Source organism: Chelonia mydas, chromosome 6, assembly GCF_015237465.2.
Source record: "Chelonia mydas isolate rCheMyd1 chromosome 6, rCheMyd1.pri.v2, whole genome shotgun sequence".
NCBI classification, from domain to species: Eukaryota; Metazoa; Chordata; order Testudines; family Cheloniidae; genus Chelonia; species Chelonia mydas.
In genome coordinates this window covers 69,899,737-69,912,489 of record NC_051246.2, presented here as the reverse complement: position 1 = coordinate 69,912,489, position 12,753 = coordinate 69,899,737, and the positions used below count along the sequence as shown (strand labels likewise).

The following is a 12,753-nucleotide window of genomic DNA, read 5'->3' as shown; positions in this document are numbered from 1 at the left end:
CTGCTACCCTAAAACTGCGAAGAAAAATAATTTTCCTCCATGGCATTCAGATATAAAGGAAGCATATGTAATGATCTCTGGTAGAGACCGGACAGGTTAATCAGGGTCAAATATAAACCAACACCATACCATCCCTAACTTGCAGCCTAAGAGAATGCAAAAGTAAGATATACAAAACTTTTTTTTTTCTTGAGTCTTAAAGACAGTATCTATGGTTGGCATTTTTAATGCAGCCATTTCAGTAGCATTTAGAGGTCCTATTCACAAGTTTTAAAGTATCACTGTCATCTGAAAGAAAACTAATCTCTGTCACTCATACCACTTTCTTCTGTGAAACGTTCTTGCTTGGTCTCCTTGACGGACCACATCAGCTATTCTGTAGCCATCATTATTGAGGGAGCAAATAGATGCATCTTGCTTTGTATTCTCAAGGGGTTTAAATCCAGGCTCAACCTGGTCTTCTTTGGTAAGGAATTCCACAAATGAGGACTTCAACTGAGAACACCTAGCATCTAAGATGTCAGAGTGAACCCTGGAGCAAGAAATGGTTTCTAAGAAAGCCTGTCAACAACTGATTGAAAACATTAGAGTAATATAAGGACACCTCAAAGAATATCTGGAACTGGATGGGGAGCTGGTATACACAAAAAAGATGTGAGGTGCTCATCAGTTTACATTGCACAGATGAGCCTTTTCATGATGGATCATTTGCCATTGCTGCATGACCTGTGGATAACAAAAGCGGCCTATTGCAGCAGTTCAGCCTGGAGGCAATAAAGACATGGATTGCTGTGGCTACATCTTGATCGAAAGAATGAGATGCAAAAAAGGCTGAAAGGTAAAATGCATTCCTGACTACAGCTTCTATTTGAATGCCAAGGATTTAAGATGAGTACCCAGGTCTCCAGATCACCTTGACCACAGGAAGGCGATTAAATACCCTCTATAGAAGATGAGGCAAGAGCTCCTGCTAGTCCCTCAAAGCTAGTTCCTTTCATCCAGCAATACTTCCATCCTTCTCAGCTTAAGCCAACTATTTTTCATTCTTACACTTCTCTCATTCAGCTACTGGAACATTCAAGTATTAGCGCTGGCTATGTTTGATGAAGACAAGATGTAGAACTGGGTGTCAACTTACTGAAGTCCACACATTCTCATGATCTCCCTTGCTATTCAGACCTATACTGAATAGAGAATGTGAGAGACCTGAACTCTGAGTGACATCAAAAGTCAGAGATCTTGAGGAGAAAAAGAGGTACTCATCATGATTTTAGGTTACCTATTCAAAAGAAAGCAGGAAAGCCAGCTTTGTGCAACTCATCCCATTCCTGATAGGCCTCTTGAAGGCAAATCAACAGCAACACGTGACTAATGATATTGAAGACACATACATCTAGTACAGCGGTTCCCAGACTTGTTCCGCCGCTTGTGCAGGGAAAGCCTCTGGCGGGCCGGGCTGTTTTGTTTACCTGCCGCGTCCGCAGGTTCGGCCGATCGCGGCTCCCAGTGGCCGCGGTTTGCTACTGGCCGCCGCTTCCAGCAGCTCCCATTGGCCTGGAGCAGCGAACCACGGCCACTGGGAGCCGCAATCGGCCGAACCTGCGGACGCGGCAGGTAAACAAACCAGCCCGGCCCGCCAGGGGCTTTCCCTGCACAGGCGGCGGAACAAGTTTGGGAACCACTTATCTAGTATCAACAATTAAGTTTGTCCTCTGTCCATGAGGATAAGGAGATACCCTCCAATTCCATCCCCATATCATAACCTGGTCTGAAGTCTGATAGATACTAGCCAAAGCAGAAGAGAGGTGCTTTGGAAGTCGGTTTGCTATCGGCTCTTTAATAACTTTATTCAAACTCAGATAGCGAAGCTTAGACATATTGCAATAGTTGACAAGATAATCTGCATTGAAGGATGGGTTTGTTGATCATTAAACTACTGATAGTAAAAAAAAAATTAACAAGACAGTCATTTAAAAATAGATGCAAGATAGCAGATCATATCTACATAACTCTGCTAAAAGAGGATAAGCAAGAAAAAGGCTGCCTTTTAGAGGTCAATTATAGGACACTGATCAAAGCAGCACAGAAAAAAAAAAAATCTATGGTCAGCAGAATTAAGGACAATAAAAAGGAATCATATGTATATCAGGAAAAAGGAACGCTAGCAACAGTATTGGTCCATTATTAGATTGAAATGGTAGAACTGTTAATAATAACGCAGAAAAGGCAGATGAGTGCAATAAATATTTCTGGTCTGTTTTTGTGAAAAAGCTACCATATCATACTATATGATAATGATAATGAAGAATCAGTAAGATATTTTTAAATCAGCAAGTCCAGATAATTTGCATCCAAGAGTTTTAAAAGAGCTGGCCTGATTTTTAATTAGTCTTGGAACACCGAAGAAATTCCAGAGGACTGGAAGAAAGCTAACGCTGTCTTACTAGTTCTAAAGTGTAAACGAGATGAACAAAGTAATTATAGGTCTGTCAGACTGACATCAATTTCTGGCTAAATAATGGAACAGCTGATACCAGCCTTGATTAATAAAGAATTAAAAGAGGGTAATTTAGTTAATGCAATCAACATAAGATTATGCAAAATAGATTTTATCAACATAACATGTTATCTTCTTGAGGAGATTACGAGTTTGGCTGATAAAAGTATAGTGTTGATGCAATATACTTCAGACTTCACATAAGGCATTTGAATAAGAAATTATCGTGATACAAAATTAACATGGTGAATATTAAACCGATTCAAAACTGGCTAACAACAGGTCTCAAAATGTAACTGTAAATGTGGAATCATCGAGTGGGTTTGTTTCTAGTGGGGCCCTATACAGATCAGTCCTTTGCCCTATGATATTTAATATTTTACTTCATAACTTAAGTTTCTGTCATCTCCAAAGATTGGGGGAGAGGTGAATAATGAAGAGGATAGGCCACTGATACAGAGTGATCTGGGTCACTTGGTAAACTGGAAGCAATCAAACATTATGCATTTCAATATTGCCAAATGTAAGGGCATACACGCAGGAACAAAAATATAGGCCACACTTGCAGGATGGGGACTTTATCCTAGGAAGCAGCGATCCTGAAAAAGACTTGGGAGTAATGGAGGATAGTCAACTGCACATGAGCTCCCAGTGTAATAATGTGGCTAAAAGGCCTTGTGTGATCCTTGGATGTATGTAAGCTGCTGGCCTGTCTCCCTACTCCAGGAAAGACTAATACTAGGTCAAAGTCTGTTTCAGGATGTTCCATGAGGACCTGGTTTATTAATTTAAAAAAAAAAATGCACAAAAACCCTTGACCAACAGAATCTAAAGGGGCCAAGAGTCACTTCACTCTACGCCTCTCCCTCTGCTTCAGGGCCAGTCAAAGAAGCCAAACTGCCTCCTACAGCTTCCTTGCCAGTGACCTCTCTCAGCCCTTCCCAGGCATAACCTGAACACTTCCGAGCTGAATCTGACAACTGAACAGTGCTAGTTGGCACCAGGTCCTTAAAGGAGCAGAGCATCCTGTTACCATGTATTAATAGAGGAATATACAGTGGGAAAGTTATATTACAGGGTGGCTAAACTTACTGACCCACTGAGATGCACATGACAATCTTCAGAAGCTTGAGAGCTGGGGCAGCCTGTCAGGGATTCAGCCCTGCAGGGGGGGTCCTCAGGGCTTCAGCCGCATGGGAGACACCTGCAGGGGCTTGGGACTTCTGCTCTGTTCCTTCTGGAACTCTGTGCCCCAGCAGGCATGCCCCACGGGGCTGAAGCCCCAAGTCTCGGCAGACATGTCCCAAGGTGCTGAAGTCTCAAGACCCCTTTCTCTGCCAAGCAAAAGTGAGGCATGGAGGGGGGGGTCACATACCCCACAGATTTTTGACAGGGTTTGCTGGCCCCACTCAATCACATGGTACCACAGGGCTCCCTCCCTGCATGGCAGCTGCTGGAGCAGGCAAGCTGGGAGCTGCCGCAGTGGGGAGAGGCAGCGGCAAACAGCTGGGAGTTTTCAGGAAGAGCCTCTGCTTTTCCTACTGCCTCTCCCCACAGAGCTAAAGCAGCAGCCCCCTCCCCACAGCTCCCAGCTGTTTGTGGCTGCCTCCCCATGGAGCTAGCACTTGGGAACTGCAGGGAGGGGCCACTGAGGATAAGGGGGGGGGCATTCCCGGGGGGCATGACTCAAGCTGTTGGGGAGAGGACAAACCTTTAAATTGTATCCCCCCACTGTCAACAGGCACCAGTCATCTCTGCCAGAAGCTCCTAGCCCCACCACAGGGCAGAAACCCTGAGCTCCCGCCTCCCTAGTTTGGTAGGTGGAGAATGAGAGGAGTATGCGGGGGCACCACAAGAAGCACTTTAACTGTAAAAGAGCCGCACGAGGCACATGAGCGGCGATTTGGCCGCCCCATTATATTACTTCTTGTTTGGCACGGTGCAACCGCTGCTGGAATACTATGTCTAGTTCTGGGTGTCCACATTTCAAGAAGGATGTTGAAAAATTGGAGAAGATTTAAAAGAGCCATGAGAACGTTTAAAGAATTGAAAACATGCCTTATACTGAGAAATTCAAGGAGCTGAATCTATTTAGTTTAAAGAGAAAATTAAGGCGTGACTTGACTACAGACTGTAGGTTCTTAAATGGGGAATAGAAATTTAATGACAGAGGGCTCTTCAATTTAACATGTTTGGAACCAGGACACAGGCAATCTTGTCTAATAGTCAGAGCAAGAGTCGGCATCAGAAGTTAAATCAAGAGGTCAGAGCTGGAGTCAGACATCAGAGCTAATGGTCAAAAGTGAGGCATAGCAGCAGGAACCAGATATGAGACAAGGAGCAGCACTAAGGCAGGAACCAGGATTGGGTGCTGGAGCAAGGCAGGAGGAACCAAGAATAGGACAGAAGCAGATCAGGAACCAAGAACAGGACTGGATGCAGATCACAGGAGACAAGCAAAGAGCAGGGTCCAATGTGGCAGCAACAGGAAGTCTGCTCAGTTGCTTGGACAATCCAACCAGGTCACTTCCTGGCTTAAGTCATGAGTGCAAGCCAATCAGGCACTCTAGGCCTTGGATATACTGACAGGACTTCCTCTATGACCTGACCTTTCAAGATTAGTGAGGTGCTGCTTCATCTGTCTCTTCTGGTGGTGACAAGGGAGTGTCAGTGACCAAGGGTCCTCACAGCCCCAGATTCTAGGCCTGCCTCCTTCAGATCCTTACATAGCAGACATAAGGTATAACCAGATCCAATGTCCGGAAGCTGAAGATAGACAAAGTCAGACTACAAACAAGATGCAAATATTTTAACAGTGAGGGTAATTAACAATTGGAACAACTTGTCAAGGGTTGTGGTGGATTCTCCATCACTGGAAATTTTTAAAATCAAGATCAGATGTTTTTTCAAAAAGATATATCCTAGTGCAACCACAGTTATTGGACCTGAAGCAAGAATTAATTCAGGGAAGTCCTATGACTTGCATTATGCAGCTCAAACTAGATTATCACAATGGTCTCCTTTCTGGCCTTTTTTAAAAAAAAAAATTATGAATGAACAGTGAGAAAGTGTTTAGGATGAGATGGGTGAAGAGTCTGTATCCATCATCAAAAGTTAACTACAAAGTAGAACTAGTCATCAAATAATAATCTTTCCATGTAAATTTAATTTGTCACAGCACTGCTCCTAGACCACAACGGTATACCTAAGAGTCCAGCTGTTAGATGACGAAATGACATGTAAGTCTTTTGGTGACCTTCTCTGTAGTTCAATTTGTGTATTGCAAACATACTGTTCAAAATGCAAAAGAAGTCATGTCACACAATTTCTTATATATAGAAGAGTCCTAGTCCAAGAGGAGATGCTCTTTTTCACCAGCTGAGCTGCCAAAAAAACCACACACACACAAACCTACTCCCATTATTAATCTAACAGACAAGAAGAGTTTCCTCAAAGTCATTTCAGCCTTTCATGCAATCCATATTTAGGAAATGAACAATAAAAATATTAAATATTCATCTTACATTTTAAAGTGTTTATTGTATTGTGCCGCCACCAGGAGCAGTGCAGAAGTAAGGATGACATGGTATGGTATTGCCACCTTTACTTCTGTGCTGCTGCTGGCAGGGTGCTGCCTTCAGAGCTCAGTGCCCAGGCAACAGCTGCCACTCTCCTGCTGCCCAGCTCTGAAGGAAGCACAGAATTAATGGAGGCAATATCAGGACCCTGATAAAATAATCTTGTGACTCCCCTCCAACTCCCTTTTGGGTCAGGAACCCCAGTTTGAGAAATGCTGATTTCCCCCATTAAATCTGTATAGTATAGGGTAAAAGCACACAAAAGACCAGACTTCACGGGGGGGGGGGGGGGGGGGGGGGGGGACACACAAGATTTCACAGTCCATGACACGTTTTCCATGGTCGTGAATTTGGTAGGGCCTTATGTATCACAGAACAATAGATTTTAAAAGTCAAAGTAATCTGAATTAGACAAGTAAAAAGGCTAAAAGCAATAAAGGCGTTGACTTAAAAAAGAGACTGAACCAAGTTTTTTTCATTTGTAAATTTAAAAAAAAAACAAAAACTAAAGTAGCGTTTTATGGGATAGTGAATCAGTTTAAAAAAAAATTCGCATAATGATGACACAACCCTAATAGCAGTACAGCATTTTATAATTTCTAAAGTTACCTATAGCAATGAGTGCTCCACCAGTAAAAATCACAAGTAATCTTTTAACAAAGTTTTCACCATTCTGAAAGCATTATGTAGAAATGAGGATACCAAAACTGGCATTAACTGAATTTCTACTGCAGAGAGAACATGTTAAGAAGAAGACTATCACATGGCAAACAAGGTCATGTGATTCTGTGGTGACAATCATATCAAAAACAGTTTCACATCTAAGAGCATATATTAAATATAAGAAATAGACAAACTCCTCACAAAAGTCACCAATACTATTTAAAAAGTAGAAGGGGTTTGTTTGTGGTTGTTTTTTTTGTTTTGTTTTTTTTTTAATAGTAATGATATCCTCATTTAAGACCCAGAACAATCCAACTGCCCTGGGTAAGTTATACCATTTTCTGGCATCCACCTTTCTGTGATTCCAGCTCTTATTATTCAGAACCAGACATAATGTGAGAATAGGAGATCCCAACATCAAATATTATTAGTAGTGTTTTCCCTTTTGAACTGGAACAGCTCATCAAAGTTTGAGGCCATGGGAATGTTCGAACTGGGGGCAGAAACTGAAAATAGAGTCCCATATTTTCTTTGATGCAATCTTGTTTATTTACAAGTAATGTGCAAAGTCTTACTTCTCCAAATGCAGGAGGAACACAAGAACAGTTTCTTAGCTTACAGTCCCAAACACTTTACCCCAAAACAATACTCAAGCAAAAACCCCTCGATCCACCCAGCCTAAAACTCCTTTCAGTTGGGGGTTTGTTACTAACTTCTCCCTACAGTTATGCTAACTGATGTGTGCATTCAAATCCTTCAACCTCACTGAGGTTTTTTAACTCAGCCCATAACAAGGTTTCATCCAGCTCAGTCATAACAGTATGTATTGTGTTCTCTTATGAGCATACCACACTCCATACCTAGCTCAGGATGAAAAGTGTAATGGGGTTCAGCACATACCACAATTTTTTTAATAAACGGGGTGGAAGAAGCTGTCAAGTAGACAGTGTATACATTTATCAAAAGTCGGAGAATTCTGGCAATTTAAAAAACAAACACACACATCCTGAAGGGTTTGATTATAAACTTAGACCAAGTAAAAGGTTGGGTGATGTTTTGAGAGAAGGAATATGTAGGGGCATCACAAGGATGGTGTAAAAAATGTTTAGGCCTAAATTTTGTTTAAAAAAAATACTATTAACATTATGTGGTGTTCAAGATTTTCAATGAAAACTTTTGTTAAATGTTGTCCTGCAGCATACACAGTCCAACCAATAAAGAACAGGACTGGCACATAAGAAATTAAATTATCCCGTCTAGTTTCATTCTCTAAACTGAGTGAAATGCAATAGATAAAAAAATTATGAAAGATAAGTCAGATCTTTAATTCCTATGTTAATATTCTACCCAGTTAAAAGAGGTAAATATATATATTTCATTTTAATCTGATGACCAAATCTCTTTCACCACTAATGCCAAGAAAAAGTCAATACATTGTCTGGTTGATGGCAAGCCATTTTTAACCAAAGCATAATCTACAGTTCTTGGATCTTTTAGTGTGCAATTTGTAATAAACGGATTCTGAAAACTAACTCTTGTATGATTAGTAAATTGTCTATTAAACATGATAAATTTTGAATGGCCTGTTAGGTTCCTGGTTTGTTTGTGACAGCAAATAGAAGGGGCTGGTTTCTCTGTCACTGGAGGAGAGGGTGTTTCTCAAGAGTTGGGAAGGGGAGGAGGAATAGTGGCTGGCTGGTTCATATACCAGGCATCCCTCTGAGATTGCAAATAATAGTATTGTTTTAAATTGAATCTGCAGCTGTCTCTCTGCCCCTTTAGCCAGATTCTACACAGTTTTGAATAGTGGTTTAAGAGAGCAAGAGAAGGTGATAATGATCCAGAAAATGGAAATACACAGAAACTGTATAGAAGACCAGCTTTAGAACTGTCAGTATATTCTTACAGTAGGATCAAGTCTTAGTTTAACAGGAGATGCAATCAACAATATTCATTTTATCTTTTATTGTACTTTATACATTCCAAATGGATGTTTAATATTGTATATACAAAAATAATTGGCTGTATCAGGGCTCTCTATACTTCTTTTGCTATCAAAGTTAAAATATGGTTATGGATAAGGAAAACTCTTTTCCTTTTAGAAAAAAACATTCCAACTTTTATTTTAGTATACATATAGCCCTCTGTGGCCTGAAAACTGTAGTGTTACAATTTAACAGAAAATGTAACATGCAGTACTATATGACTCCATCAGACCTGATTAATGTCTCATGGGCTTCCATTCTCACACATTTTCCATCTGTCTGAATTTCTCTGCCTAACCCCCTATTGCTTCCAAAATACCACAAAGAGGTTAAAGACACAGTGGCTACCAAGTACACAGTAGCAGATCTGAAGCAAATCAAAATAAAAATGGAAATGTTTTCTGAAGAAAGCTAATAATACATTTCCATCATATACACAGTATTTAGATACACTGTGCCAAAAATAACTTTGTGAAAGCCAAATAAAAAGCATTAGCAATAAGTACATAGTCACTCTTTTATACACATTACAAATCACTTCGCTCATCCTTTACAAATCGAACGGATGTTAACAAGACTACCTCTAGAATAAAACGCTAACTTTAAGACTTAGTACTTTGCTTACTCAAATACATTACTAGAGCATTTCACTGTATAATCCTGAGAAGTCATTATCAAGATGTGAAAAGATTCTGTACTGAGCTACACAGAATATTGAATATATTTGTCCCACGTTTCACTGTTGAGAGTCAATGCTACTGCAGACACAAAAAAATTTGCAGGATCATATCACCTTTAACCTCTTGTTGTCTCAAGTACTGTAGCAAAAATGAACTAACACACACCTAGATACACCCCAACAAAGACACAGCATTGCCTACAGAAGATTTATTAAAAAAAAAAAAAAAAACTAAGCTTTTGGAAAATCTGCAACATAGAATTCATTCATGCATTTCAATGCTAACTATATTTAAGAGGTATTACACTAGACAATAATCAATACAATGTTCTTTGCACGTACCCCCCCCCCCATAATGAATATATCTTACTGTCTTTAAATTATTCTGATTCTGCAACTTCACTGCTCAACTTCAGCATCTCCACTCATTCTGAGGTTTTTACAGGACCTCATTTCTTAATATTAAAAAATATATGTAGCAACAAATTTATCAAGGCACTTAATAAATTTCTCTCATTAAAATAAAAGCAGCTTGTTAATTTAAAATACTGTTTGTCCATGTACATTGTCTGCATAAGAAATGTCTTCACTATAATCTGTTTCACACATTTCACATAAATACCTTCACCATAAATAACATGCGTTGTATAGAAGAGGTTAAGCTATAAACATGCCACTTCTTTTGTTCTTCCAATTGACATACAATAGTTGATCAGAATTTTTAAATCCATCTCTGTCTACACTGAAGAGTGTTTCCTATTGCCACAGCATATACCCTCAAGGTTAGTAATTCCATACCAATCTTTGTCCTCCCACTGCTTTTGCTCTCTTGTGATAACAGAAGTGCAAGGATGCTGTAACACAGCTTTCAACCCTCATCTATACTTTCAGAAATAATATATTTTCTTATATCATTAAATACTACTGGTGGTGGATAAAATAGTATTTTTAAAAGGCCCCTCCCATATTAGATTTTTGTTTGTTTATTACAACTATGGCCTACTGAGGCATATCTCATATTTGTATTCATATATTGATGCAACTGCTGTTAATGTCTCCAGTGCTTAATATGACAGACACCAGACAGATTCTCCATCCATCCTTGCCCACACATGTATATAATATATGTATACAAACACACACACACACCCATAGCATATTTGTACAAAAAAAGGAAACAGACAAAATCTATTATAAACTTGGCTGTTTCAACATCAAGTGACAAGTATCTGCTAATAATGTGTATCCTCGTCTAGTAAGAGAAAGTAAAGAACATAATCATGTGCCTATAAATTTAACTTCAGAGTAGAAAGGCCAAGGTGGAGAGTAACGCTGCTGGATTCCAGCATACCTGGTGACCTTATATCAAATACAGGGGCAACTATTCTTCCCTGTCCAATCTACACAATCTGTACTAGTGTGCTGTAATAGCAATATCTTTCAGAGAGTGTCCTGTAGCTTCCCATTCTGTGCACCTTTTATGTCATCAGCATTACACCATAACTAAGATTTCAGTAATAATCGTTTTACAGTATATAACAGCACCTCTCATCCTAACGACCCAAAGTGCTTTTATGCCGCAAAAACCCTTCCGTCACTCGTAGTCAGTCTGCAAGCAGTCGGGAAATGATCTAGCAACGGGATCTTATCTTGCTGTAGCCCGGAAGGTTCCTCCCCTGCCCCGTAGCGCTCATCACCCCTATGTCACCGGTTATTACCCGTTAGCGGGCACACGCACAAATTACACTTCCCCCCTAGCTCCGGCGCGACCCATCCCGAATGGTCCCTCTCGCCTCCCGGCCCCAGTCGCCAGCCGCCGAGGGATGCGCCGGCGAATGATGCCGGGATATTTCCAGCTCCCCAGGCATCCCGCCCGCCCCGCAGTGCCCTGCGTGGAGACAAAGAACCAGCCACAAATAACCCCACCACCACCACCACAGCGAGGCGGCGGGGCCCAGCGGCGGGCAGCTCCAGACCGTCTGAGCCTCGGGGGTGGCTCTCACCTGGAACTTGGCCCAGCCGGCGGCGGCGGCTCCTCCCCGACGGGGCGAGTCGGACGGCGGGGGCAGGGTTAACGCCTGCGGCGAGAGCGCCCCTGCCGCCCCTCAGCTGCAGTCAGGGCTAGCGCCGCGGGCCCCGGCTCAGCCCGCTGCCCATCGCGTGCGGTCTCTATGGCGACTGCCGTGCCGGGAGGGGGACCGCCGGGAGGGGTAACCAGGGCCGCGAGGCAAGGAGTGCTAGTGGGGTGCTGCGGGGCCCGTGTCCCGCCCCAGCAGGGTTAACCTCTTCTCTTCCGCCTCTCCCATGCCTGCTGCAGTCCCCGCCGGACCCGACTGCTCTCGCTACCGTCGCAATAAACTCCCCCCTCTCTCCGAGCGCCACCTAGCCTGTCGTCGCTGAGAGCACCGCCCAGCTGCAGTCACGCCGGGCGTTGATTTGACGGCTGCCGAGCTTCTCGCCCGCCGATTGGCTGACAGGATTATCAGCATAATGATGAAAGGAGGGCGTACCTTGGAAATACCGCTGTCTTCAGGTTTGCTTGAGAGCAGCGGTAACCAGTTAACAGAGTCACAATGATCTGCACGCATGCGCACGGCAAAAATGCATTCTGGGTAGTGTAGTTTTCCGGCTGCCGCTGCGGAGGAGACGCGTGGCTGGGAGGCGTTTCTTCTCCTGAGCTGTTGAAGGAGGCGGGAGATGCTAGTTAAAGCCCAGGGCTAGGGGGCGGGAATCCTGATTTCCTGTGACTTACCCAGGCGGAGTGAGGTGCTCTCTGTTCCGTGCAGGGTCACATACCGCGCTCATCACCGCAGCGTGCAAGCGCCTTCCCGTGGGTGCATTTGGAGCATCTCGCCTCTGCAGCCCGGGCTCTGGTTCCCCTCGGTCGCGTGAGAGCAGCAGTGGAGCAGGGGAGTCGCTGCGTCCCCACTGCATTGCTAGCTCCACCCTCAGCAGCATCCAGCTCCAGCCTGCACTCCCTGAGCAGCCGGCCAGCTGAGGGTAAAACGTCGCTTAACCTCAGCTAGAGGTGCGTGTGGACGCACAGGAGTGCGGTTACCTGCAGCTGTCGAATGACGCTTCGCGCTAACGCCGCAGTGAAGCCAGGCTCTAAGAGACATGACTTACAGCTGTTACATGTAGTTAGCTTGTTCTCCATCTCCACCTGCGTCTGCCGGGAGGCGTGGGGGCGGGGGGGGTGGATTGTTTTCTCTAGGTACACGCTGCTCTGTGTTTATAGTAAACGAAGGCTCAAGAGTGCACCTTGAACTTTGTGGTGAGGTTTGTGACGGTTCTTGGCTCCTATGGGAGTTCCTTCTGTATTTCTGGCCCAGCCTCAAAGAAGGCTCCATC

General features: G+C 43.1%; 1 protein-coding gene across 5 annotated transcripts in view; it reads right to left on the bottom strand.

Annotated features, from left to right (window-relative positions):
* Positions 1-12,024, bottom strand: part of TTBK2 (tau tubulin kinase 2) — a 220,226-nt gene extending 208,202 nt beyond the window's left edge. For 3 of the 5 annotated variants that reach the window (XM_043547834.1, XM_043547833.1, XM_037900388.2), the window contains exon 1: positions 11,406-12,023. The gene's annotated coding sequence lies outside the window, so the exon portion shown is untranslated. Of the gene's footprint in view, positions 1-11,405 lie in introns of all 5 variants that reach the window. The other 2 variants (XM_037900386.2, XM_007055755.4) reach the window with 2 other exon arrangements.
* Between the last annotated feature and the right edge of the window lie 729 nt (positions 12,025-12,753).